This window comes from Mirounga angustirostris, unplaced genomic scaffold (assembly GCF_029215605.1).
Source record: "Mirounga angustirostris isolate CCGP_5_RB_7025 unplaced genomic scaffold, mMirAng1.0.hap1 SCAF_12, whole genome shotgun sequence".
Classification (NCBI taxonomy): domain Eukaryota; kingdom Metazoa; phylum Chordata; class Mammalia; order Carnivora; family Phocidae; genus Mirounga; species Mirounga angustirostris.
This window is the reverse complement of record NW_026991720.1, coordinates 35,371,537-35,396,974: the sequence shown is the minus strand read 5'-3', so window position 1 is coordinate 35,396,974 and position 25,438 is coordinate 35,371,537. Positions and strand designations below refer to the sequence as shown.

The window sequence follows — 25,438 nt, the reverse complement described above, 5'->3', positions numbered from 1 at the left end:
ATTTGTAGAAGGAAAACCATAGCCATTTAAGCCTTCTGTTTTTGACTAACCAAAATGCTATCAATCATTTTTCTAACTTAATTCTCTAAGATACTTCAATTTTTAAAAAATTATTGCATCAAAAGGAAATAAATCTGCTTTTAACTAATTTGGGGGACAAAAAATTAGGTACTAAACTGTATTATTATATTGGTGTCTTATAAAACATGTAAATACATAAATATAGGAGAGAAATCTTAGATTCAGGGATAAATACAAGAAAGAGAAGCTGAAATACATGAAATTTAAATATTATACCAAATATCTATGAAGAAAAATAATAGAAGATGTGTATGATTCCTACAAGGAAAACAATAAAGTTGTATAAAGAAATACTAAAAACCGGGGGGCAGAACAAGATGGCGGAGGAGTAGGAGACCTGGATTTTGTCTGGTCTCAGGAATTCAGCTGGATAGGGATCAAACCATTCTGAACACCTACAAACTCAACAGGAGATCGAAGAAAAGAATAGCAACAACTCTCTGAACAGAAAAGCGACCACTTTCTGGAAGGTAGGACGTGCGGAGAAGTGAATCCGAGGCGATATTCGGGAGGATAGATGGCGGGGGAGGGGCCTCCGTCGGCCGCTTCTGGCAAGTGATAGAACCACGGAGCACAAAATCGGAACTTTTAAAAGTGTGCTCTGCTGAGGGACGTCACTCTGGTGGCTAAGTGGGGGGTGGAACCCTCATGGGACAGTGTGGTCTCAGGACCCTCGGGGTCACAGAAAGACCGGGGGTGCCTGAGTGCGGCAGAGCTCCCAGGTATCGGAGCGGGGAAGCCGGCTGCAGAGACAGAACCGAGGCATGGGCTCTCAGCTCGGGGTTGCCATAAACTGTGATCCGCAGCCCAGTCGGGCCACTGCTCCTCCAGCAGGGACCCAACAAGCAGCAGATCTGGGGAGACTCACCTTCTTCCCCCGGGAGGAGAGGCACGGGAGTGCACCACAGGGATCTGCGGGGCTTGGAGACTCCACACGGGGTTGGGTGTCAGAGAAAGAAACGTGCAGTCACAGGCCGGGTGAGCATGGAGTGAGGCCAGACACCGGGGAGACAGGAGTGACTGACGGCTTTTCTCTGGGGCTCACTGAGGAGTGGGGCCCCGAGTTCTTGGCTCCTCCGGGGCGGAGATTGGGAGGCCGCCATTTTCACTCTCCTCCTCCAAAGCCAAATGGAAAGCTTGCAGGGAACAAAAGCTCCGGAGAGCAAACCCGAGCAGATTACTTAGCCTGGACCGGGCAAGGGCGGGGCAATTCCGCCTCTGGCAAAGACATTTGGGAACCACAGCAACAGACCCCTCCCCCAGAAGATCCGCCAGAACAGCCAGCCAAGACCAAGTTTACCGATCAATGAGAACAGCAGAACTCCAGCACTAGGGGAATACTGCACATAGAATCCATGGCTTTTTTACCATGATTCTGTAGTCTTTCAAAGTTAATTTTTTTTTTACTTTTTTTTTTTGAATTTTTCTTTTTCCCTTTTTCAACCAACATCTTATCAATCCCTTTTTTAAAAAAACATTTTTATTTTTCATTTTTAGAGTCATATTCTATCCCTTCATAGTAGTTACCCATATTTTTGGCATATATATATATAAGTTGTTCTCTCTTTAAAATTTTGAGATAGTTTCTTCTAACAGATCAAAATATACCCTAAATCTCTAGTGTATGGTTTTTTTCTACTCCCCCGCCTGATCACATTCTCTCCTTTTTCTTTTTTTTTTTAAATCCTCTTCTTTCTTTTTTCAAATAACTTCTTATCAATTCCTTATATAAAATTTTTTATAATTTCCATCTTTACAGTCATATTCCATCCCTTCATCATATCAACCCTTATTTTTGTACATATATGTTTTTCTTTCTTTAAAATTTTGGGAGGCACTTTCTTCTAACAGACCAAAATACACCCAAAATCTAGTGTGTGGCACTAATCTATATACCAGCCTCATCATATTTGATCATATACTGTTTTTTTTTTGTTTTGTTCTGTTTTTGTTTGTTTTTATCTTTATCTTTTTCTTTTTCTTTTTCCCTTTTTCTCTCTTTCCCTTTCTTTTCCCACTGCTTCAGGTCTTTTCTGATTTGTTTAGAGTATATTTTCTGGGGACCTTGTTACCCTGTTAGCATTTTGTTCTCTCATTAATCTATTCTCCTCTGGACAAAATGACAAGACGGAAAAAATCACCTCAACAAAAAGAACAAGAGGTAGTACCAACTGCCAGGGACCTACTCAATACGGACATTAGTACGATGTCAGATCTAGAGTTCAGAATCATCACTTTAAAGATACTAGCTGGGCTTGAAGAAAACATGGAAGTTATTAGAGAAACGCTTTCTGGAGAAGTAAAAGAACTAAAATCCAACCAAGTCGAAATCAAAAAGGCTTGGTTATACCTAATGAGGTGCAATCAAAAATGGGGGCACTAACTGCTAGGATAAATGAGGCAGAAGAGAGAATCAGTGATATAGAAGACCAAATGATGGAAAATAAAGAAGCTGAGAAAAAGAGAGATAAACAACTACTGGATCACGAGGGCAGAATTCGAGAGATAAGTGATACCGGAAGATGAAACAACATTAGAATAATTGGGATCCCAGAAGAAGAAGAAAGAGAGAGAGGGGCAGAAGGTATAATGGAGCAAATTATAGCAGAGAACTTCCCTAATTTGGGGAAGGAAACAGGGATCAAAATCCAGGAGGCACAGAGAACCCCTCTCAAAATCAATAAAAATAGGTCAACACCCCGACATCTAATAGTAAAACTTACAAGTCTCAGAGACAAAGAGAAAATCCTGAAAGCAGCTTGGGAGAAGAGATCTGTAACCTACAATGGTAGAAACATTAGATTGGCAACAGACCTATCCACAGAGACCTGGCAGGCCAGAAAGGACTGGCAGGATATATTCAGAGCACTAAATGGGAAAAATATGCAGCCAAGACTACTATATCCAGCTAGGCTGTCGTTGAAAATAGAAGGAGAGATAAAAAGCTTCCAGGACAAACAAAAACTAAAGGAATTTGCAAACACAAAACCAGCCCTACAAGAAATCTTGAAAGGGGTCCTCTAAGCAAAGAGAGACCCTAAAAGCAACATAGAAGAGAAAGGAACACAGACAATATACAGTAACATTCACCTTACAGGCAATATAATGGCACTAAATTCCTATCTTTCAATAGTTACTCTGAATGTAAATGGGCTAAATGCCCCAATCAAAAGACACAGGCTATCAGATTGGATTAAAAAACAAGACCCATCGATATGCTGTCTGCAAGAGACTCATTTTAGACCCAAAGACACCCCCAGATTGAAAGTGAGGGGGTGGAAAACCATTTACCATGCTAATGGACACCAAAAGAAAGCTGGGGTGGCAATCCTTATATCAGACAAATTAGATTTTAAACCAAAGACTGTAATAAGAGATGAGGAAGGACACTATATCCTACTTAAAGGGTCTATCCAACAAGAAGATCTAACAATTGTAAATATCTATGCCCCTAACATGGGAGCAGCCAATTATATAAGGCAATTAATAACAAAAGCAAAGAAACACATTGACAGCAGTACAATAATGGTGGGGGACTTTAACACCCCCCTCACTGAAATGGACAGATCGTCTAAGCAAAAGATCAACAAGGAAATAAAGGCTTTAAATGACATACTGGATCAAATGGACTTCACAGACACATTCAGAACATTCCATCCCAAAGCAATGGAATACACATTCTTCTCTAGTGCCCATGGAACATTCTCCAGGATCAATCACATGCTAGGTCATAAATCAGGTCTCAACCAGTACCAAAAGATTGGGATCATTCCCTGCCTATTTTCAGACCACAATGCTTTGAAACTAGAACTCAATCACAAGAGGAAAGTCGGAAAGAACTCAAATACATGGAAGCTAAAGAGCATCCTACTAAAGAACGAATGGGTCAACCAGGAAATTAAAGAAGAATTTAAAAAATACATGGAAACCAATGAAAATGAAAACACAACTGTTCAAAATCTTTGGGATGCAGCAAAGGCAGTCCTAAGAGGAAAGTATATAGCAATACAAGCCTTTCTCAAGAAACAAGAAAGGTCTCAAGTACACAACCTAACCCTACACCTAAAGAAGTTGGAGAAAGAACAGCAAATAAAGCCTAAACCCAGCAGGAGAAGAGAAATAATAAAGATCAGAGCAGAAATCAATGAAATAGAAACTAAAAGAACAGTAGAACATATCAACAAAAATGGAGCTTGTTCTTTGAAAAAATTAATAAGATTGATAAACCCCTGGCCAGACTTATCAAAAAGAAAAGAGAAATGACCCAAATCAACAAAATCATAAATGAAAGAGGAGAGATCACAACCAACACCAAAGAAATACAATTATAAGAACATATTATGAGCAACTCTATGCCAGCAAATTAGATAACCTGGAAGAAATGGAGGCATTCCTAGAGGTGTATCAACTACCAAAACTGAACCAGGAAGAAATAGAAAACCTGAACAGACCTATAACCACTTAGGAAATTGAAGCAGTCATCAAAAATCTCCCAACAAACAAAAGCCCAGGGCCAGATGGCTTCCCAGGGGAATTCTACCAAACATTTCAAGAAGAATGAATACCTATTCTTCTGAAACTGTTCCAAAAAATAGAAATGGAAGGAAAACTTCCAAACTCATTTTATGAGGCCAGCATTACCTTGATCCCAAAACCAGACAAAGACCCCATCAAAAAGGAGAATTACAGACCAATATCCCTGATGAACATGGATGCAAAAATTCTCACCAAAATACTAGCCAATAGGATCCAACAGTACATTAAAGGATTATTCACCATGACCAAGTGGGATTTATCCCTGGGCTGCAAGGTTGGTTCAACATCCACAAATCAATCAACGTGATACAATACATTAACAAAAGAAAGAACAAGAACCATATGATCCTCTCAATAGATGCAGAAAAAGCATTTGACAAAGTACAGCATCCTTTCTTGATCAAAACTCTTCAGAGTATAGGCATGGAGGGTACATACCTCAATATCATAAAAGCGATCTATGAAAAACCTACAGCGAATATCAATGGGGAAAACTGAGAGCTTTCCCCCTAAGGTCAGGAACATGGCAGGGATGTCCACTATCACCACTGCTATTCAACATAGTATTAGAAGTCCTAGCCACAGCAATCAGACAACAAAAAGAAATCAAAGGCATCCAAATCGGCAAAGAAGAAGTCAAACTCTCACTCTTTGCAGACGATATGATACTTTATATGGAAAACCCCAAAGACTCCACCCCAAAACTGCTAGAACTCATACAGGAATTCAGTAAAGTGGCAGGATATAAAATCAATGCACAGAAATCAGTGGCATTCCTATACCACAACAACAAGACAGAAGAAAGAGAAATTAAGGAGTCGATCCCATTTACAATTGCACCCAAAACCATAAGATACCTAGGAATAAATCTAACCAAAGAGGCAAAGGATCTGTACTCAGAAAACTTTAAAATACTCATGAAAGAAATTGAGGAAGACACAAAGAAATGGAAAAATGTTCCATGCTCATGGATTGGAAGAACAAATATTGTGAAGATGTCAATGCTACCTAGAGCAATCTACACATTCAATGCAATCCCTATCAAAATATCATCCACTTTTTTCAAAGAAATGGAACAAATAATCCTAAAATTTGTATGGAACCAGAAAAGACCCCGCATAGCCAGAGGAATGTTGAAAAAGAAAAGCAAAGCCGGCGGCATCACAATTCCGGACTTCCAGCTCTATTACAAAGCTGTCATCATCAAGACAGTATGGTACTGTCCCAAAAACAGGCACATAGATCAATGGAACAGAATAGAGAGCCCAGAAATGGACCCTCAACTCTATGGTCAACTCATCTTTGACAAAGCAGGAAAGAATGTCCAGTGGAAAAAAGACAGTCTCTTCAACAAATGGTGTTGGGAAAACTGGATAGCCACATGCAGAAGAATGAAACTGGACCATTTCCTTACACCACACACAAAAATAGACTCCAAATGGTTGAAAGACCTCAATGTGAGACAGGAGTCCATCAACATCCTAAAGGAGAACACAGGCAGCACCTCTTCGACCTCAGCTGCAGCAACTTCTTCCTAGAAACATCGCCAAAGGCAAGGGAAGCAAGGGCAAAAATGAACTATTGGGACTTCATCAAGATAAAAAGCTTTTGCATAGTAAAAGAAACAGTCAACAAAACCAAAAGACAACCGACAGAATGGGAGAAGATATTTGCAAATGACATATCAGATAAAGGGCTAGTATCCAAAATCTATAAAGAACTTATCAAACTCAACACCCAAAGAACCAAGAATCCAACCAAGAAATGGGCAGAAGACATGAACAGACATTTTCCCAAAGAAGACATCCAAATGGCCAACAGACACATGAAAAAGTGCTCAACATCACTTGGCATCAGGGAAATCCAAATCAAAACCTCAATGAGATACCACCTCACACCAGTCAGAATGGCTAAAATTAACAAGTCAGGAAATGACAGATGTTGGCGGGGATGCAGAGAAAGGGGAACCCTCCTACACTGTTGGTGGGAATGCAAGCTGGTGCAGCCACTCTGGAAAACTGTATGGAGGTTCCTCAAAAAGTTGAAAATAGAGCTACCATATGATCCAGCAACTGCACTACTGGGTATTTACCCCAAAGATACAAGTGTAGGGATCCGAAGGGGTACATGCACCCCGATGTTTATAGCAGCAATGTCCACAATAGCCAAACTGTGGAAAGAGCCAAGATGTCCATCGACAGATGAATGGATAAAGAAGATGTGGTATATATATACAATGGAATATTATGCAGCCATCAAAAGGAATGAGCTCTTGCCATTTGCAACGATGTGGATGGAAGTGGAAGGTATTATGCTGAGCGAAATAAGTCAATCAGAGAAAGACATGTATCATATGACCTCACTGATATGAGGAATTCTTAATCTCAGGAAACAAACTGAGGGTGGCTGGAGTGGGGGGTGGGATGGGAGGGATGGGCTGACTGGGTGATAGACACTGGGGAGGGTATGTGCTCTGGTAAGCGCTGTGAATTGTGCAAGACTGTTGAATCTCAGATCTGTACCTCTGAAACAAATAATGCAATATATGTTAAGAAAAAAAAAAGAAGAAGATAGCAGGAGGGGAAGAATGAAGGTTGGAAATCAGAGGGGTAGACAAACCATGAGAGACGATGGACTCTGAAAAACAAACTGAGGGTTCTGGAGGGGAGGGGGGAGGATGGGTTAGCCTGGTGATGGGTATTAAAGAGGGCACGTTCTGCATGGAGCACTGGGTGTTATGCACAAACAATGAATCATGGAACACTTCATCTAAAACTAATGATGTAATGTATGGGGATTAACATAACAATAAAAAAATTAAAAAAAAAAGAAATACTAAAAACCTAGAAAAATTGAGATACATACCATGTTCATAGATAGGAAGAAGATATATTAAATTATTAATTCTCTCCCAAATTGATTCAATCCAATTCTAATCAAAGTCCCACAACAGTTTTTGGGGCTCCTGGGTGGCTCAGTCAGTTAAGCATCTGCCTTTGGCTCAGGTCATGATCTTGGGGTCCTGGGATCGAGCCCCAAATCAGGAGCCTGCTTCTCCCTCTCCCTCTGCCTCTCCTCCTGCTTGGGCTCTCTTGCTTGCTCTCTCTCCCTCTCTCTATCTCTCTCTCTCAAATAAATAAAAATCCACAACAGGTTTTTTTTTTTTTTTACAAAATTTGAAAATAGGATCTTAAAGAGAAGACTAAAGGACTGAAGGTAGATAAAATATTTTTGAGAAGTAACTGTGAGGAGAAACCTGCTCTACCTGATTTCAAGAGATCATATGAAGTTTTAGTTTTTTAAGACAGTTATGGTGGTATGGAGATGGACAGACAAGGATTGAGAGCATAGTGACAGATTTGCACATATCTAGAACTTGGGTATATTACAAACATGGTATATCATATAGTAGGTAATAAGGGATTGTTCAAAAATGAAGATAGGGAAAATGGCTGCTTCTATGAGAAAAGATGAAATCAGCACAACATATATTCAGAAATGAACTCCAGATGGATTAATATCTGAAATGTCAAAAATCTTGAAATTCTTTTTTTAAAAAGATTTATTTTTTATTTTATTTTATTTTATTTTTCAAATATATACATGCATTTTTATTTTAACATTTGTGGCCAATACTGTGTAAGACCAATGTTTATGACCTTACATTAACTTCTCCAGCAGGACCCATATACAGCAGAAGTGTTCGTATTGCTTTTATTTCTGCTTGTTAGACTAATAGTATCCTAAAATAATTTAGCCATCTGGAATCATACTTATGCAAAATATAAAAAGAATCTAGATGATTTAATTGTATTCTGTATTTCTGTAATTCTATATGAAAAAATAGTAAGTGAACTCATGATGTAATTTTCCCAAAACACAGCTTTTATTATAGCATGCTCTAAACTAGATAAACCTCTTTCTGTAAACATTGTGCATGCTCATGAAAAGTCTGCTTTCCTAAATAGGTATAATGAACAAATATAAGTAAAACTGTTCAAGAAATTTACCCTTAAAACTTAAATTTACTATTACCACATTTGGAAAATAACCCAGAAATGTTCCACTAAGGAATGCTGAAATGTAAACAATTTGAATTTTAAAGTCATTTATTCTTTTGAAAATGTTTTAAACAACAACAACAACAAAATCTAAGATTTAAATCTGTCTCTATGAATAGCTTAAGCAATATACTAAATCATACTTAATTAGAACCAACAAAAACATTGGCAGTAATGCAACTAATGTCTAATGAACCCAGAAGTTCAGATAAAATTAGAAATCTATGTATCCTCTATAACAAAATATTTCCTTAATTCAGAAAAAAAATCTAGGGGCACCTGGGGGGCTCAGTCATTAAGCGTCTGCCTTCGGCTCAGGTCATGATCCCGGGGTCCTGGGATTGAGCCTCACATCAGGCTCCCTGCTCTGCGGGAAGCCTGCTTCTCCCTCTCTCACTACCCCCTGCTTGTGTTCCCTCTCTTGCTGTGTCTCTCTCTGTCAAATAAATGAAATAAAATCTTTAAAAAAAAAGAAAAGAAAAGAAAAAAAATCTAGCATCTGATTTAAGTATATAAAACCAGAATATTCTTTTTTGCCAGTGTTCTGTTGAAATGTGAGATTTATACAACCAGTTTGATTAAATTGACCAGTAGAGGTTTATTTTTACTCCTGTATACTTCTGGTATCTGTTTAACAGGTTTTACTTTGATGGAATTAAGTTGCAATTGTCACTGACCTAGTTATCAGAATTACGCTTAGTATCAATTCTTTCTTTATTTTAGAGAGAAAGAGAGCACGAGCGGGAGGAGGGGCAGATGAAAAAGGAGAGAAATCATCAAGCGACTCCACACTGAGCATGGAGCCAAACGGGGGGGCTCAATCTCACTACCCTAAGATTATGACCTGAGCCAAAACCAAGAGTTGGACACTCGACCTACTGTGCCACCCAGGCATCCCAAAACCTTGAAATTCTTAATAGAAAAAACGTGTGAATATCTTACAGACTTCAGAGTTGGAAATGTTTTCTTAAATAAGAAGAAAAAAAGTGGCTATAAAAAAAAGATTGTCAGTTTAACTATATTGAAATTTAAAACTTGTTCATTAAAAGACAGATTTATAAGAGAAAAATATAAATTACAAACTAGGATAGAATGCATGTGTTACATAAAATCAACACAAAAAAAGCATCAATAATATATAAGAAAATCAATAAGAAAGCAAGAACATTTTCATAGACTCAAGGGAGAGGGACAGACATTTCACTGAAGAGAAACTTCATATAGCCAGTAAGCACATAAAAGGATAGGCAGTATTGTCAGAGAACAGAGAAATGTAAATCAAAACCACAAGGAGATATTATTTTAATATCCATTTAATTGATAAAAATTGCTATCAAGTACACAAACTTGAAACGATCTAAATGCCCACCAACAGAAGAGACACACAGAACTATGGCATATCATAAAAAGAAATATTACATAGCATTCAAAATTAATAAACCACAGAGACATACAACAATATGGATAAATCTTAGTAACATCGCATTAAATGAATAGTTCCAAAACATTACATCAGAGGATGTTCTTTTTATAAGCTAAAAACTACTAAAATAATTTGAATATATATATATATATATATATATATATCAAGGATAATATATATATATTATCAAGGAAAACAGAATATACTAAAAAGTTATATAAACAAGAAAGCTTGATTTTAAAGATTATGGTTACGTCAGGTGGGGCAAGTTGGGGTAAGGGATGAGGAAAGGAAGTGATTAGAATTTGGTTGTTGTTTTGAGTGGTAGTTTTGCAGGTGCTTATTACATTATTTAAAATATCTAGTTAAATTCTAATTTCAGATAATTTATTAAGACAAATGGCTTACTCTCTGGCTTAGATTAGAGGATGTCTTTAGATAAAATCCCACGCTGAAATTCAAAGTGCCAGTCATACGACCAGTTACATCTAAAGAGTATAATTAAAACAACTTTAGAAGAATTGAGGATAAAAACAAAGCACCTGGGCACCTGGGTGGCTCAGTTGGTTAAGCAACTGCCTTCGGCTCAGGTCATGATCCTGGAGTCCCGCGATCAAGTCCCACATCGGGCTCCCTGCTCGGCGGGGAGTCTGCTTCTCCCTCTGACCCTCCTCCTTCTCATGCTCTCTGTCTCTCATTCTCTCTCTCTCAAATAAATAAATAAAATCTTTAAAAAAAAAAAACAAAGCACCTGATGGTTGATGATAGGGCCCAGAACTACACAATTGTCATAGAAATGAAAAGCATTATTGATTATTTCGGGTCTCCCTTTCATGTTACCTGAGCTCTTTTAAGCAAGGAAGTTTCTTATTTCTTTGTATTCCCAGGGGCTAAAACAGTGCCTGACCCATACTAGTGGCTGTTGAATAAATGCACAACATCCTTTCTACTCTTCCCTTCTCTTTACCTCTTTGTCTTTTAATGCTTAAAGTTTCACCCCTTCCAAAGCTCAGGACAATGTTTTTAATTATGACATCAAATAATTAAACAACATTTTAAAATCTTATAAACTTAGAAATTAAAAAGTCAAAAAGATATGTATTTTGTGGAGAAAGTTTATTTCCAGTGCATCTTAAATCATATAATATAGCCTTTTGTATTATTTAATCATAAGAAGGGTCATTCGTTCTTCTAGAAGATATTTTGATCACCCACTCTCATAACTTAATAATAAACACTGGGATATCATAACGTCTTACTTTTAGGAAGCTAAAATGTAAGGATGGAAATAGACACATCAACAGGCAATTATTATAATCACTGTAATAAGTGATAAGTATTATAATACATTATGGAATATGAAACATATTCTCTAAGAAAAAAAGGGAGGACAGAAACAAGGAGGGTACTCTGTGGGGAAATCATGGAATTTTTTACAAAGGAAGTAATATTTTGAGTCACTGAGTTATTGAGGAAAGTAAGAGTTTGGCAATTAGAGAAGAATGGTATGGTCATTCCAGACAGAGGCAATTACAAGTGGTAAAAGATTTTAGGGTAAGAAAGCACAAAAGACAGAGACACATTCAGAAACAATGAAATGTTCAGACGGTTCAAATTGTATTGGGGGGAAAGAATGCCGAGGAACAGAACTAGAGTTAGTTTGAATAGGTTTTGGTGGTGTTGTTTTTTTTTTAGTAAATTTTATTTAAATTCCAGTCAGTTAACATACAGTGTAATATTAATTTCAGGTGTACAATTTAGTGATTCAACACTTACAACATCTGGTGCTCGTCACAAGTGCCCTCCTTAATCCCCATCACCTATTTAACCCATCCCTCAGCCCACCTCCCCTCTGGTAATCATCAGTTTGTTTTTGAGTAGGTTTTAAAGGGCTTAGCATGCCAAGCAGAGTGGGGCTGAATTCTTTATGCACTTTTTAACCACTGCAGGGGGTGGTAGGGAAAGGGAGTTCAATGGGAGAGAGACATGATCAGATGTCCATTTTAGAACCAATCTCTGGAGGTACATTTAGGGACTTCTCTAAGGAGAACCTGAATGAGCCACAGTGGGGCAGGTAGACTAGCCACGAGAAGACTACAATATTTCAGGCACAAATATGATGAGGGTTAAAGGTGACAGCAAGGAAAGAGGAGAGGAATCAAATTTGAGTTATAACTTTTGATGTGGCAAAAATATGATTTGTTGATCAATTCCCTGTAGATAGATTTTAAAAATGACTCTCTGCCTGACGTTGGTTGCATTCATGAGATTTAGAAATCTACTGTTTTCCCTCCTAAGACCTAAGCAAGGAAGAGTTAAATCTGGAAGTTAACTGGGGCCCCTGCACTACAAGTCAGGAAGGTGTTGAATTAATCTGCAGTGTGGTTTCTGATCTCTTATGGGCTGGGTGATCTGCTTCTGAGGTACCCATGAGAAGCACCTTCTTCCCTAATCTCACATGCTTGGACAGGGGACCCACAAGTTATGCTTAGGTTCCTGGCTTTTATTCTAGTCCTTCACTGGGGAAAAATAAAATGCCTTCCCATCCACACTGTTCACCTGGGCCATAACATTCTAAGTAGTTATTAGCCAGCCTGTAAGTAGTACCTACTAGTTCTGCTAGATCTGGGCATTCTATCTAGATGAATCTCTAAGGAACTAGAGATCAAGCTCATAAAGGAACTTGCATCTCCGTTGTTCAGGAGCCCTGCTACCTGTCCCTCCCTTCTCCCATGGATACTATAACTCTTGATATAACAACAGTTCCCCAAATCGCCTTTCATATCAGAAGCACCAGATCAGATCTCTCTAAGTTTTAAATTAATAGACCTGCACATGGAGGTGGGAAGGGAATGGAGAATGATAGAGCTGAGAAACTCCCAAGATGATTTTGATGTGAGGCCAGATTTGTAAACCCAATAAAGATGTGATGTATCTCAGTGCACTGAGTCCATTGAGTCTAGCTATGCAGACTGCCCCTTCCCTCAATGATAGGCAGTGGGGAGAGTCATTTCTCTGCTTTAGTTGGCCCTCCTGGTCCCAAACCTGGTTCCCCTACTCCTTGTTAGTTTGCTATGACTTTGTCACATGCTTTCCTACTATTTAGAAAACACTTAAGAGTGGAGAGAAATAAAGGCTAATGCAGAGGTTTCTAGTTTGAGAATTTAAAAGGATGGAACTAGCATCACCTGAAATAGAGAATTCAGGAGGTGAAACAAGGGTGAAGGAAAGCAATGAGTTTCATTGAGGAAATGTGTTAGGCTTAGAAGGTCTTTGGGCTTTTGACCAAATGGGAAGTGAAAATTAGTGTTTATTGAATGAAAAATGCCCAGATTTTATTGTTTTTTTTCTCTCTTATAATATCATTGCACAAAGGCTTGCATCATCTTTACAATTTAAATTTTCCCCCACTTCAAAGAAATGGGACATAACATTGAAATTTTGTGTGATGGCCTCAAGTAGATAATAAATATGTTTTGAATATATAAAGAAATTAATGGTTTCCAATCAATAATGATCAATAATGATCCATATGAAATATAATAGCCACGTGACCTCGGACATGATACTCAACCTCTCTATGCCTCAGTTTACTCCAAAATATTGCCTCTTCCTTATACAGGGCAATTATTTAGCACAGTTCTCAATACATGGAAGTGTTTAATAAATTTATCGTTATTATCACTATTGTTATTATTATTATTGTTATTAGTGATGTGTGGTAAACACATTCTACGCTACTATGGTACCCAAGTGCCATGCCTTTCCTTTCACTTGGAGTTATCTGTAGTTTTTAATGTTTACCCTATATTCTCTCATACCTTTAATTCACAAGCTACTTTCAAGAGTAAAATTTGTAACCCATGATAGCATACTTGCTTAGTTGTTTTTACAATGCCCTTCTCAGAGGACCATCCTCCAAAGAAAAATCACTAGATCTTCAGTAAAAGTAACCTTTTATTGAAAAGTGTCCTCTCCAAATACAGTGTGCACGGGAATGTTAATCCACACTTTCTTCTTTATTCAGTGTCGAGATTTAGGCACCATGTTAATATTACCACATTACTGCAGTTTCTGCATATGTGACACTTCTGCTTTTGGAGTTAATTTTAACACTGTTGAAATGTAGTCGTTTTTGTATAAGTAATGATATGATTTTCCTAAGGTCCTATAATGCCATTGTGCTAAAAAGCTCATATGTCTCTTAAAATATGAGTAAAACCTCTCAGAGACCTGTTCCACACAATCCGAGTCTGATGTGATGGAATTACCCAACCAGTCCGGGTAAATGTCAGGATTGGGTTGCAGGCAGCAAAAGTGTAACTCTGTTCCAAGAGCAATAAAAAAGTTGGCATAAAAAAGGATCATTTCCAAAGTGGTCATGACTTGTATTTGTGTCTCCTTAACACTGCTGCAAGATGCTCGGCATTGCTCAGAGAACACCGTACTTGGAATTCTTGGGCACCACCTTTCACTCAGAGAAACAGCTAAAAAATGCATAAATGTTGAACTCCTCAAGCAGTTCAGCCTGTCCTCTTTGGTCTTATTTTGTTTCCTCTATCCTCCTCCCTTAAAGAAAGAAAGGAAAATAAATGGAGAGCTTTTAAATTAGAAAAAATAGGCACCTCTTTGAGATTTTTTTTTAAGACACTTAAAAAGAGTACATCAACATTGGCATTGGCACTGACAAATGGCTACTCCTAGAAATACTGAAAAGGCTTTCCTGGGATAATAATTACATATTGTATACTATTTATTTTCATAATTTTATGGTGATATTTTCCTAAAAATTCACTTTCTAGTATTCTGACTTTTTTTTTAGCCACTTCTGAATTGGCGGATGGGGGAAAGCAAAAGCTTGTACTTAACGAGAGGTAATGTTGAAAATACATTAACTACTAGAGCTTAATATCTGTCCCTTTGGTGTTACAATACCAGTAGTCTTCTCTTGATCCGGAGTAAAACTGAAAACAGCAGTGAAATATTTGATCAAAAGACAGAGAATTAAAGAGATAAATTTCTAATTGTGAGCGGAAGTATCTAAGGAAAAAAGATTTAAAGGCATGATGCAGAAGGAATTTAGATTGAAAAGACAAATTATATTCAGTTCCTTGATGATAAAGAAAGCACAATAAAATGAAGACAGCTCTGCATTATTAACAGGGATTGAAAGAAGCAAGAAATAATCTCAAAGAGAAAACATCAACATTTTTAAATGGCTTTATATTCCCTTCAATCCTGAATCTGGAGACTAATAACTAATATGGTAAGGAATATGGTTTTTGTGGGCATCACATTCCTTATCTTCGAAGTAAAGGCTCTGGATTAGATTAGGGATATCAAATACAATACCCTCATGCTGGCCTCTCTCTCTAGCACCCATGGCAAGGACTGATAACAGATCAAGGGATTTCCTTGCTGAGACCAGATTCAACTCAATGAACCTTCTCCACACAGCCAGGCAGCCACTACCCATCAACCCTTTTATTGCTCAAATTGGAATGAACTTGCTCTTCTCAGTTTTGCTATTAAATAACATGCCTTCCAGTTTTAGAGTTCTATATTTATATAACTAATAGGAGTATTTATGAATATAATTTTGAAATGTTTTATTTGGAAATTTCTTAAACTATTAAAAAAATAAAAATGCTAGCAGAATCAGTAGAAATAGCTGCTAACTCAAAATTTCAACACAGTCAAAAATAAACTCTTGGTAAAAATCTTATGGTCAGCATTATCAGTTCAAATTGATAGAAATCCTACCTGCACAGTTTGTGAGCTAATCTTATATTATTTGTAGTAAAGATTACAGAATCATTTGCTTCCACATCATTTTACTTATGTTCTTGTAAAACTTTTCAAATAACAGAACATTACATATATCACAACTGGTTGGATAAACAAATGTATTGGATAATACCTATCATATAGGCTCATTTATTACTTATAAAATGTAATCATAAACCATGGCAAACCACAAGACCCTTGAATAAACTCTAGTGAACAGCTCAAGCATTCAAGAAACTAAGCACATGCCACGACATTAGGGACCAGATGGTTTTATTGAGTCATTTTCCTGTTTTCCATAAAGCTGATTTACTACATTCTTAAAAATCTTTTCTATTTCTATTTCTCAATTAGAGCATTGCCCATTGCCTCGGTGCTTGATCTTGAGAACGTACTGAAAACAATTGTACTATGCCTTCTCAATACAGGAAATTTCAATAACTGAAAAACATACCTTTGTTGAAGAATCCTTTGGTAAGTTTCTTTTCCAAAGTTTCTTCATTTCATAACTTGGTTGCCTACTAAGGATTGCCCATTCAAATCTGCCTTGCCATGTCAAAGTGCTGGGTGCTATTTTTTCTGCTCACCTCACCTCACAGGAATCAGGACAAAAAAAAAAAAGACTGTTTAGATTTAGTTCTGTGATTGAATCTGGGCAACATGTGCATTTTGTGGCAATGTGTATTTTCTCAAGAGGTACTACATTGTGAGCATCTAGTGAAGAATTAAGTAGCCTCTTTGAGGTCCATGTGTGAACCAAAAATTGTAGGTTGCTTTGGGAGGAGATAGAATTATAAGCAGAATCCATGAATTTCAAGTAAAGAAGACTTATAGGTAAACCTGGCTCAAGGAATGACTCTGCCACAACCTGCCAGTTATATTCCATTGAGAGAGAAATGTGATTGTTTTTAAGCAATGAGTACTGGAAAAACTAAAGAATACACATCAGAGGGATATCAGAAAAAGTTCTTAAACTTATTGGCCCAAAGGCCTTATTTTACTTGAGTTCTTAAAGGAAGTAATTGTCACCCATGGAGTAGGTGGGTGACAAGAAACGAGTGATTGTTCAGCTGAGAGTCCTGCTACTTCCAAAGTTGGACATCCTTATTCTCCAGAGTTCCCCTGCAAAGCGACTAAGAGTTTTATACCATCTCCATCTTCCAAAAATTATCAGAGTATTGTCGTGTGTATTTTTTCCCTAAGGATACTAAGTTGCAGGCATTCTTTTTTTCATAACGATGTTGATTTATCTGTGGTTGTGTAAAAAGTCACTATCACAGAGTCATGACTACTGAGCCAGCTAATTGAAATTACAGAAACTCTGATTAAACACGCTTTCTTTGTGGAATCTACGTGTAAGTATTGCTAAGCTATTTGGTTTGTTAAATACTGAGCTTTGACATACAAGCTCTTTAGCATTTCTGTTACTTATTGTTTTGAAACTGTTTTAAGAAAAAGTAATTTAAAATGTAAATTGGTATATCCAGTGTATGTTTGGAAGGGTTAGGAGGCAGAGTCAACACAAAGGAGCATGAGACTTCCAGACTTTGAAATCAAATCATTCAAGAAGTGGCACCTCTCAGAAGGAATTGTTGCCAAATGGAGGGTGACAGGTATGAGGTCAGAGTACCAACCTGTAGCTGCTCATCTGAGCATCTTTGCCCTCAATTTTCTCAAAATAGCAATGTTTACAAGTGGTTGTTCATTTGTTATTTTTTTTTTTTTTATGGGGAACAAAGTGCTAAGAAACTTCTCCAACTTTTTCCCCCAGTTCTACCGATTCCTGTCTCCTGACAAAGGATCTCAAGCATGTGTCAATACTCTTTCCTTCATCTGGAAAGTAAATCAGGCGAGATGGTGTGTAATTCAGTAGAAATACTGGAAGAACAATTCTTCAGTATTTTTTATAGGAGATCATAGATTTTATGTTTGTAAAAAAGCACCAGATATATTAAATAGAGTAATTGGGACCAACTTGCCAAAGCAAGTTAGAAAAGTTAAAATTGTGCCTTCCTGCGACTACCTTGAATTGTTAAATTTAAAAGTTATAAAGTAATTTTTTAGCTCATTTCTTTATTGCTATGAAATTAATATATGTCTGCTATTTCCTCTTTATTTTTAATTTTTTATACTATCAGCTACTGCTTTGGTTTTAATGAGTGTTTATGATATGAAATGTGTTCTAATTCATTTCCATGTTCAAGCAATTCAATTTCACAAACATACTTTCAAACTAGCTATTCTACTTACGCTAATCACAGCATGAATTGATATATCAGGGAAAAGAGAAATATGGTAAATTGGGTTGGATGGTTTATGTTAAAATCCAAATAAGAACCCTATTATCCAACTGGATTTGTGTTTAACTGCATTTGAGAAGTTTTCTAGGCAGAGGAGTAAGACTTAAAGCATTATTTCTGAATTTAATGCTTTTGTGAACTTACGTCACACATTAAAATCATCTTAATGCACCTTTTTGTCAATTCTTCACAATAGTATTACAAAAGGAAGGGAAAAGAGGATACATTTAAAAAGCAAATGAAAAAGAACTCAATGGGAGCCTATTAGGCTACCTGTTGATGAGCATGTAAGAGAGTCGTTAATATGCGGCTCATTGACATGATAGGACATAATGACTCCTCCAGGGACGGTTCAGTCTATTGTGTCAGAGACTAGTTAGGGATTCATTAACGTGAAGACTCATGACTTCTTAATATGCAAATTATTAATGCAATGCATTGAGGCATCCCTCACAAATGTCCTCATTTTGCATTACATGTCTTCTTTGCCACCCTTTACCCACACCTTTTGTGAACTGTTTTCTTTTTTCCATCCTCTGTTGCAGATCTCTTCACAAAAGATGCCGTACTCCTGTGGAATCTACCACTTCACATTCAAAGACCTCCTCCCCTTCAGCCCACCTTTCTGGGATTTATTGCAGGTCCACATATACAAACCCCTTGAACATTTTGAATAAATCAGTAAAAATTCAGCATAAAATCTGATTTGATATATTTCTCCAATGTCAAATTGGTTTTTGGCTAAAGTCAGGGCAATGTGAACAAAGTGGTTGTTTTTAAGAAATGAGACTCTGAAACATTAATACTATCATTTATACTGAAGGTGGGAAGGGAAAGAAAAAGAGAGCTGAGAAAAGCCCAAGAAAGAAGACACAAGAAAAAAAAGTTTAATTAAACCAAGTAGGAAGAGTAAGTATTCATACCAATGTAATACATTAAATGAAGAAATGGATTTAAACCACTCAATGTCTGGCATACAGCAAGCAATCAATAAGTATTAGCTGTTATTATTATGTTGGCATTTTGCACTCTGCACAAAGACAAAGTTAAAATCCACATTTCCTATTGAAACAATAAGAAAAATGTTATTGAGTGAAAGTTGTTCCATCTATAAATTAATATACCATAATGAGGGAATCAAACGTATTCTTTATTCCTACAACAGAATTAGCTACAGCATTCATGGAGAGGTACTCAGGCATCCTTTGAAACTTATCCAGATTTCATGTATAGAAACTATGTTTTAATATACCCTTTCATGTGGGACTTTATATACTACCTATATTCATTTTCTTGCCACTCTATTATTCTAACCTTGTCTAAAACACAATACCTTCTCTGCTAAACTTCAGGAGAAACAGACTCTATTTCTAATTTCCATTAGCCCTCAACTCTGCAGTAGGTCTACAGAAGTCTATTTATCATAAAATTCATATCTCCATACAAAATCAGTAACATTTTTTAAAGCTAACAGCTTTATCGAATTATAATATATACGCCATAAAATTCACCCACTTTAAGTGTACAATACAATAATTTTTAGCATATTTAGTATATTTTCAGAATTGTGCAGCCATCACCAAAAACTAACCTTAAAACATTTCCAGTACCCCAAAAAGAAACCTCATGTCCTTTAGAAGCACTCTTCATTTCTCAACCCCAGCCTTAGAGACACTAATCTTCCTGTCTCTATATATTTGCCTAATTTGGACATTTTATACAAGTGGAATTATGCAATATGTGTCCTTTCATGTCTGGCTTCTTTCACAGAGCATAATGTTTTGAGGCTCATCGATGTTGTAGCATGTATCAGTACTTTCTTTTTATTGCTTAATAGTATTCCATTATATAGATATAACACACTTTGTTTACTCATTCACCAGTTGTTGGGCATTTGGATTTTTCCACCTTTTGGTACTTGTGGATAGTACTTCTATAAACATTTACATTTGTGTGGGCATATGTTTTCATTTCCCTTGGGTAGAAACCTAGATGTGAAATTGCTGGGCTATAGTCATTCCATATTTCACATATTAAGAAACTGTCATACTATTTTCCTATAAAGTGGCTGCACCATTTTATAATCCCACCACTAGTGCATGAAGGTTTTAATTTCAAGTCCTCACCAACATTTATTACCTCTTATTGATCATAATAATTCCAGTGGGTGTGAAGTGATACCTTATTGTGGTTTTTGCATTCCTAATGATGTTGAGTATTGTTTTATGTGCTTATAGGTCATTAAAATAGCTTCTTTAGAGAATATCTATTCAGATGCTTAGCTTATTTTATTTTATTTTATTTAAGATTTTATTTATTTATTTGAGAGAGAGAGAGAGCACATGAAAGGGGGGAGGGTCAGGGGGAGAAGCAGACTCCCTGCTGAGCAGGGAGCCCGATGCGGGACTCGATCCTGGGACTCCAGGATCATGACCTGAGCCCAAGGCAGTCACTTAACCAACTGAGCCACCCAGGCGCCCGCTTAGCTTATTTTAAAATTAAGTTCTTCTAGATATAAGTCACTTACTGGATATATGATTTCTCCACTATGTGGGTTGTCTTTTTTTTTAAGACTTCATTTATTTATTTGAGAGAAAGAGTGAGCACAACAGGGGGAGGGGCAGAGGGAGAAGGACAAGCGGATTCCCTGCTGAGCAGGGAGCCCTGCATGGGGCTTGATCCCAGGACCCCGCGATCATGACCTGCACTGAAGTCAGATGCTTAACAGACTGAGCCACCCAGGTGCCCCCTACATAGACTTTGTTTGATTGAATCTCTTTAAATAGGAGACAATATTTTTAACATAAATAATCTTTATTAATATAATTATCACAAGCAGCTAATTATACTTCACATTCTTCTAATGTTAATTTCAATTCTAAATGCTAGAAAACATTAAACTACCCAGGTTCTAGACTGAAGTAGATGTAAGCAGATTCAGAAATGCTGCAAATGAACACGTAGATTCAAGGAAAGAAGTCCAACTGATTTAGGAAGCTCACGGTACAAACATGCTATTTTCTCTGGAGCCTACAGCTAGAAGAGATAGAATAAGCAGGGAGGAGCTCATCAGTGCCAAGATGACTCTCCCAGTTGAAGGCCTTTCGATCCCTGATTAAATAGAGCAAAGTTTATTACCAGGAAATCCTAAGCAGATGAAATGAGAAGGGCTCAGTAAGATAAAACTATGGTTGGAGATCAGTACAAGAGCAATATGGTACTTGGGAAGGACTAGTTGAGAACCAGATATGAGCCAAAAGGCAAGGAGCCTTTTGACTGAAGACGTTGGGCCACAGACGGGGTTGCAGAAGGAGTCTGGGATAAGAGCCAAATTCTGCTGAGACTCAGCTACATTGCCAAAGATGAAGATCTCTGCCACAGTCTTAAGGCAACAGCAGACTCTGCAGTCAACACTCTGAAGAATACTTTTATCAGGTGGGCTTAAAGGACCCAGTCCTTCTATTGGACATCATGCTAATTCAGAATAATGTTAGACAAAACTCAGTGTGTATTCATTCAACAAATATTTAATATTTGCTAGGCATTATACTAGAAGTTAAACCATGAGCACAAGCCAAGATTAAACAAGCTCTGCCTTCATAAAGTTTACAGTCTAAAGAAAGATAAATACAAACCAGCAGTTTAAAAATCACAACTGTACCATTCACGAATGGGGAAGCATGGGGCCCTACAGAAAAAAATACTAGGAACACTATCCCAAACTCAATGAAGGCAGTAGCATCTGGCACATATGTGGGCTTGTAAAGAGACATCAGACTGGAAGGAGGTCAGATCCTGCAATCTGATTGCAGATCATATTTAAAAGCGTGATTTTCTGAATCCTAAAATATACATTTTTTCAAGAAGGAAAACAGTTTTAAAAGAAAACTCTTAAAAGTTGACTTCATCCTAAATGGCAATTAACTTGATCCTTAGTGTTCCTGCTCTTGCTTAACCCTCTCACCATACCTGCAAAAGCATTATTTCATTTAGATTGACTGATTTTCTTTTTGTTTAAATAGTATTACTCTTTTGGTACGTATTGAGACTAAATGATTTCCAATTTTTTTTAATAATTGTAATTCAGAACACCTGTGTTTAGATCTTTTGTTTACACCAGTTATTCCCAATCCTGGGGCACATCAGAATCACCTGGGGAGATTTTTAAACAATACCTATGCCTGAGCCCTGCCCCAGACCAGTTCAGTTAGTCTTTGCAGTGGGGCCTGTGTATGGGTCTTTTATTTTTCCCTTCCCTGTGTGCAGCCAAGCTTGAAAAACACCGGTTTATGCTACTATTCCACACTGGCTTCTACTCTACAAAGGTATGGTCAGTGTGAAATTAAGTCCTCTAGTAAAAATACTCTGCTATTAAGAGTTTCCATGGGGTGGGGAGAGAAGAAGGTATACATAATCAAATGGGCTAGCATTAATGTAAATTTTATTTATTTATTTATTTATTTATTTTTTTAAGATTTTATTTATTTATTCATGAGAAACAGAGAGAGAGAGGCAGAGGGAGAAGCAGGCTCCCAAGGAGCAGAGAGCCCGATGCGGGACTCGATCCCAGGACCCTGGGATCATGACCTGAGCCGAAGGCAGACGCTTAACCATCTGAGCCACCCAGGCGCCCTAAATTTTATACAAATTGTACTTCTGCTACTGTTAAGTCTATAAAACAATTTTCATTTATCATGGAGATTACCCACCCATACTTCAGTGCATTTAAATTTACTTTTTTTTTTTTTTAACTGAAAAGAAACCTACGTGCTGTTTAGGGTAAAAGACATTCATCGTTTCTACTTTCACAGCTATATTGCTCATTATAAAACTGCTAGTTTTTGTAAGAATTTAGACCTGAACTAGTAAAACGTTTTCTGGTTGTACTATGTGGCAAATTGTCCAAATAATTATTGCAAATGCAAATACCATAAAGTGTATTGCCAAGGACACTAGTAGGTTAGATCCTATAAAAGAAACAATTAGAGTCTTGAGGTAAAAATAATAGAAATGAGATGACAGTTATTGAAAAAGGTAGAACTTGCAATATAATAGTTTAAACATAAGTTTGTGGATAATGCTGGTATTTTAATGTGTTTGGAGTTTATCATGTATAAGAGAATGTTTCATATAAAAATACCACAACCACATATATTCTGGTCTTCTTTTTTCCTGATTTGGTGTGTAAGTGAGGGCACTTGCAAGATTGCACTTGCTATCTTTGAGGATCAGCATTTTACAACAGTTTGCTTCATTAATATGTATATAGTGTTGATTTTATGAAAAAAATTTCTTTTTACATGTCTCAATTTACATAAGCTTATTCCATATGTATAATACTATGATCAGGATACCTATATAATGTTCCTACTCTTGCTTATTCTGCAGATTGCAGATTGCAGAAATCTATAGTCAGGATAATCACAATAATGGAAAACAAAAATAATGATAGATAAAATTATTTAGTACTTTTTAACTCCAATAACTCAAATGTTGAATTCCTTCTTTGATTAACTGTAGCTCAGCTCCAACACGGTGCACCAGTGGAAAAGATGGACCTAGAAAGATAGGAATGAGACTCTGGGAAGCCAGAGAGCAGCCAGAGAAAGGAGAAAGGGATCCTAAAGAGGTCTGGTGTCAAAGAGAAATTGTTTCTGTGCCTTTCCTGCATGAGACCCTGTGGCTAGGTAGTGACTGGTATGCCCAAGAATCTATAGGAGGCATAAGGAGCATGAGCACCTAATGCAAACAGAGGGGAAAGGTCCATCACTTGAAATTGCTTCAAGTATTGCCCTTGTGGCTTTGTTCATCATGGAACCCTGTTCCCCCAGATTTCTTCATGACTGACTCTCTTCATGTCTCTGATCAGCTGTCATTTTCTCAGTGATGTGCAATCTTTACTCCTCCTTCTTCTGTGGTATTGTATTTTATACTCTCAATTGCATTTACCATTTTCTAACATAACTTACTTATTTTTTATGTTAACTACTTATTAGTTTTCCCTTCCATTAGCATTTCATCTAACCAAGGAAAGAGATTGTCATTTTTTCACTAATGTATCTCCAGTGTTTAGAACAGTACCTGGCACATAGTATGTGCTCAATAACCGTGGTTGAATGCATGAAGACCCTTTATTCTTTTCTCCAGTCACTTGTGGTTTTTGTTTGTTTATTCTCTATCAGTGCACAAGCTAAAGGACACAGTAAGAACTTTGCTACTGATATCTTGATGATTTTTTTTCTTTCAAGTCAACCAAGACACATACTCTCTCAATCTTGAGGTCACTGGTATTAGAAGGAACCATACTAGTGTAATTTCCATATACCCATCCACAAGGATAAACATTGAGATGCCTGGACTAATCTTTCTCACTAAGTTAAAACATAAACCTTAGATTTTAAAGGAAGAATTTGGATCAACTAATTACAAAAAGAAATTTTCCCTGAGCACGACTAGAGCAGTAAGATGAGTCACCCATGAAATAGGTATAGGAATACCTAAAAATGCGTGCCATCATACATATCTGCTTTTTATATTAAAGATGACCTCTAGCAAAATTAAATAACTAATATTGGTAATGAGAAAAGGATAAAACCTGTATTTAACCATTCCAAATACAGAAAGAGACAGTAAGTAAAAAATGGTTAAAAACATAGAAAAGGTTTTTAAACATGAGACTCCCAAAACACAAGCAGAAGTATGATGGTATTCCTAAGTACCATAAGCAGTTTTTCAAGGCAATAAAGAATCTTTCATAAAACATGATTAGTGGAAAGCATGTTAGGAGAGAAACATTGGGGAAATTATGCTCAACACTTAAAATTACATCAATCTCGTTTCTTATAGTTAGCAACCTAGTTCATACTTTTCATTAATTTACTCTGAATACTTTCTGAATTAATATAACTAAAATACTACTCTATCCTTGAACAGGGAGACTAAAGTTCAAATTTTCAGCCTAGCAAGAGTGTACAGTTCTTTTCCAGCTTTTTTTTATTGTTTTATTTTTTTTATTGTTATGTTAGTCACCATACAGTACATCATTAGTTTTTGATGTAGTGTTCCATGAGTCATTGTTTCCATATAACATCAAGTGCTCCATGCAATACGTGTCCTCCTTAATACCCGTCACCAACTTTATTTTTCAAGTTTGACTTCCACAATTCCATCCATTCTAGGCAATCTAATTGACTAACAAAATCCCCAAGTTGTCCTTTGCACTGCCATTTCCACACATATTTTTTACTCTC

At 36.9% G+C, this 25,438-nt stretch overlaps 1 protein-coding gene and 1 long non-coding RNA gene across 2 annotated transcripts in view; one reads left to right on the top strand and one right to left on the bottom strand.

Annotated features, from left to right (window-relative positions):
• The window catches only part of PPP1R3A (protein phosphatase 1 regulatory subunit 3A), a 46,060-nt gene that overhangs the window by 6,652 nt on the left and 13,970 nt on the right, over positions 1–25,438 (bottom strand). The gene's annotated exons all lie outside the window — the stretch shown is intronic.
• Positions 11,393–20,592, top strand: LOC123835377 (uncharacterized). The gene is made up of 3 exons (XR_008505236.2): positions 11,393–14,975; positions 16,243–16,362; positions 18,734–20,592. It is a non-coding gene; the product is annotated as an uncharacterized LOC123835377 (long non-coding RNA).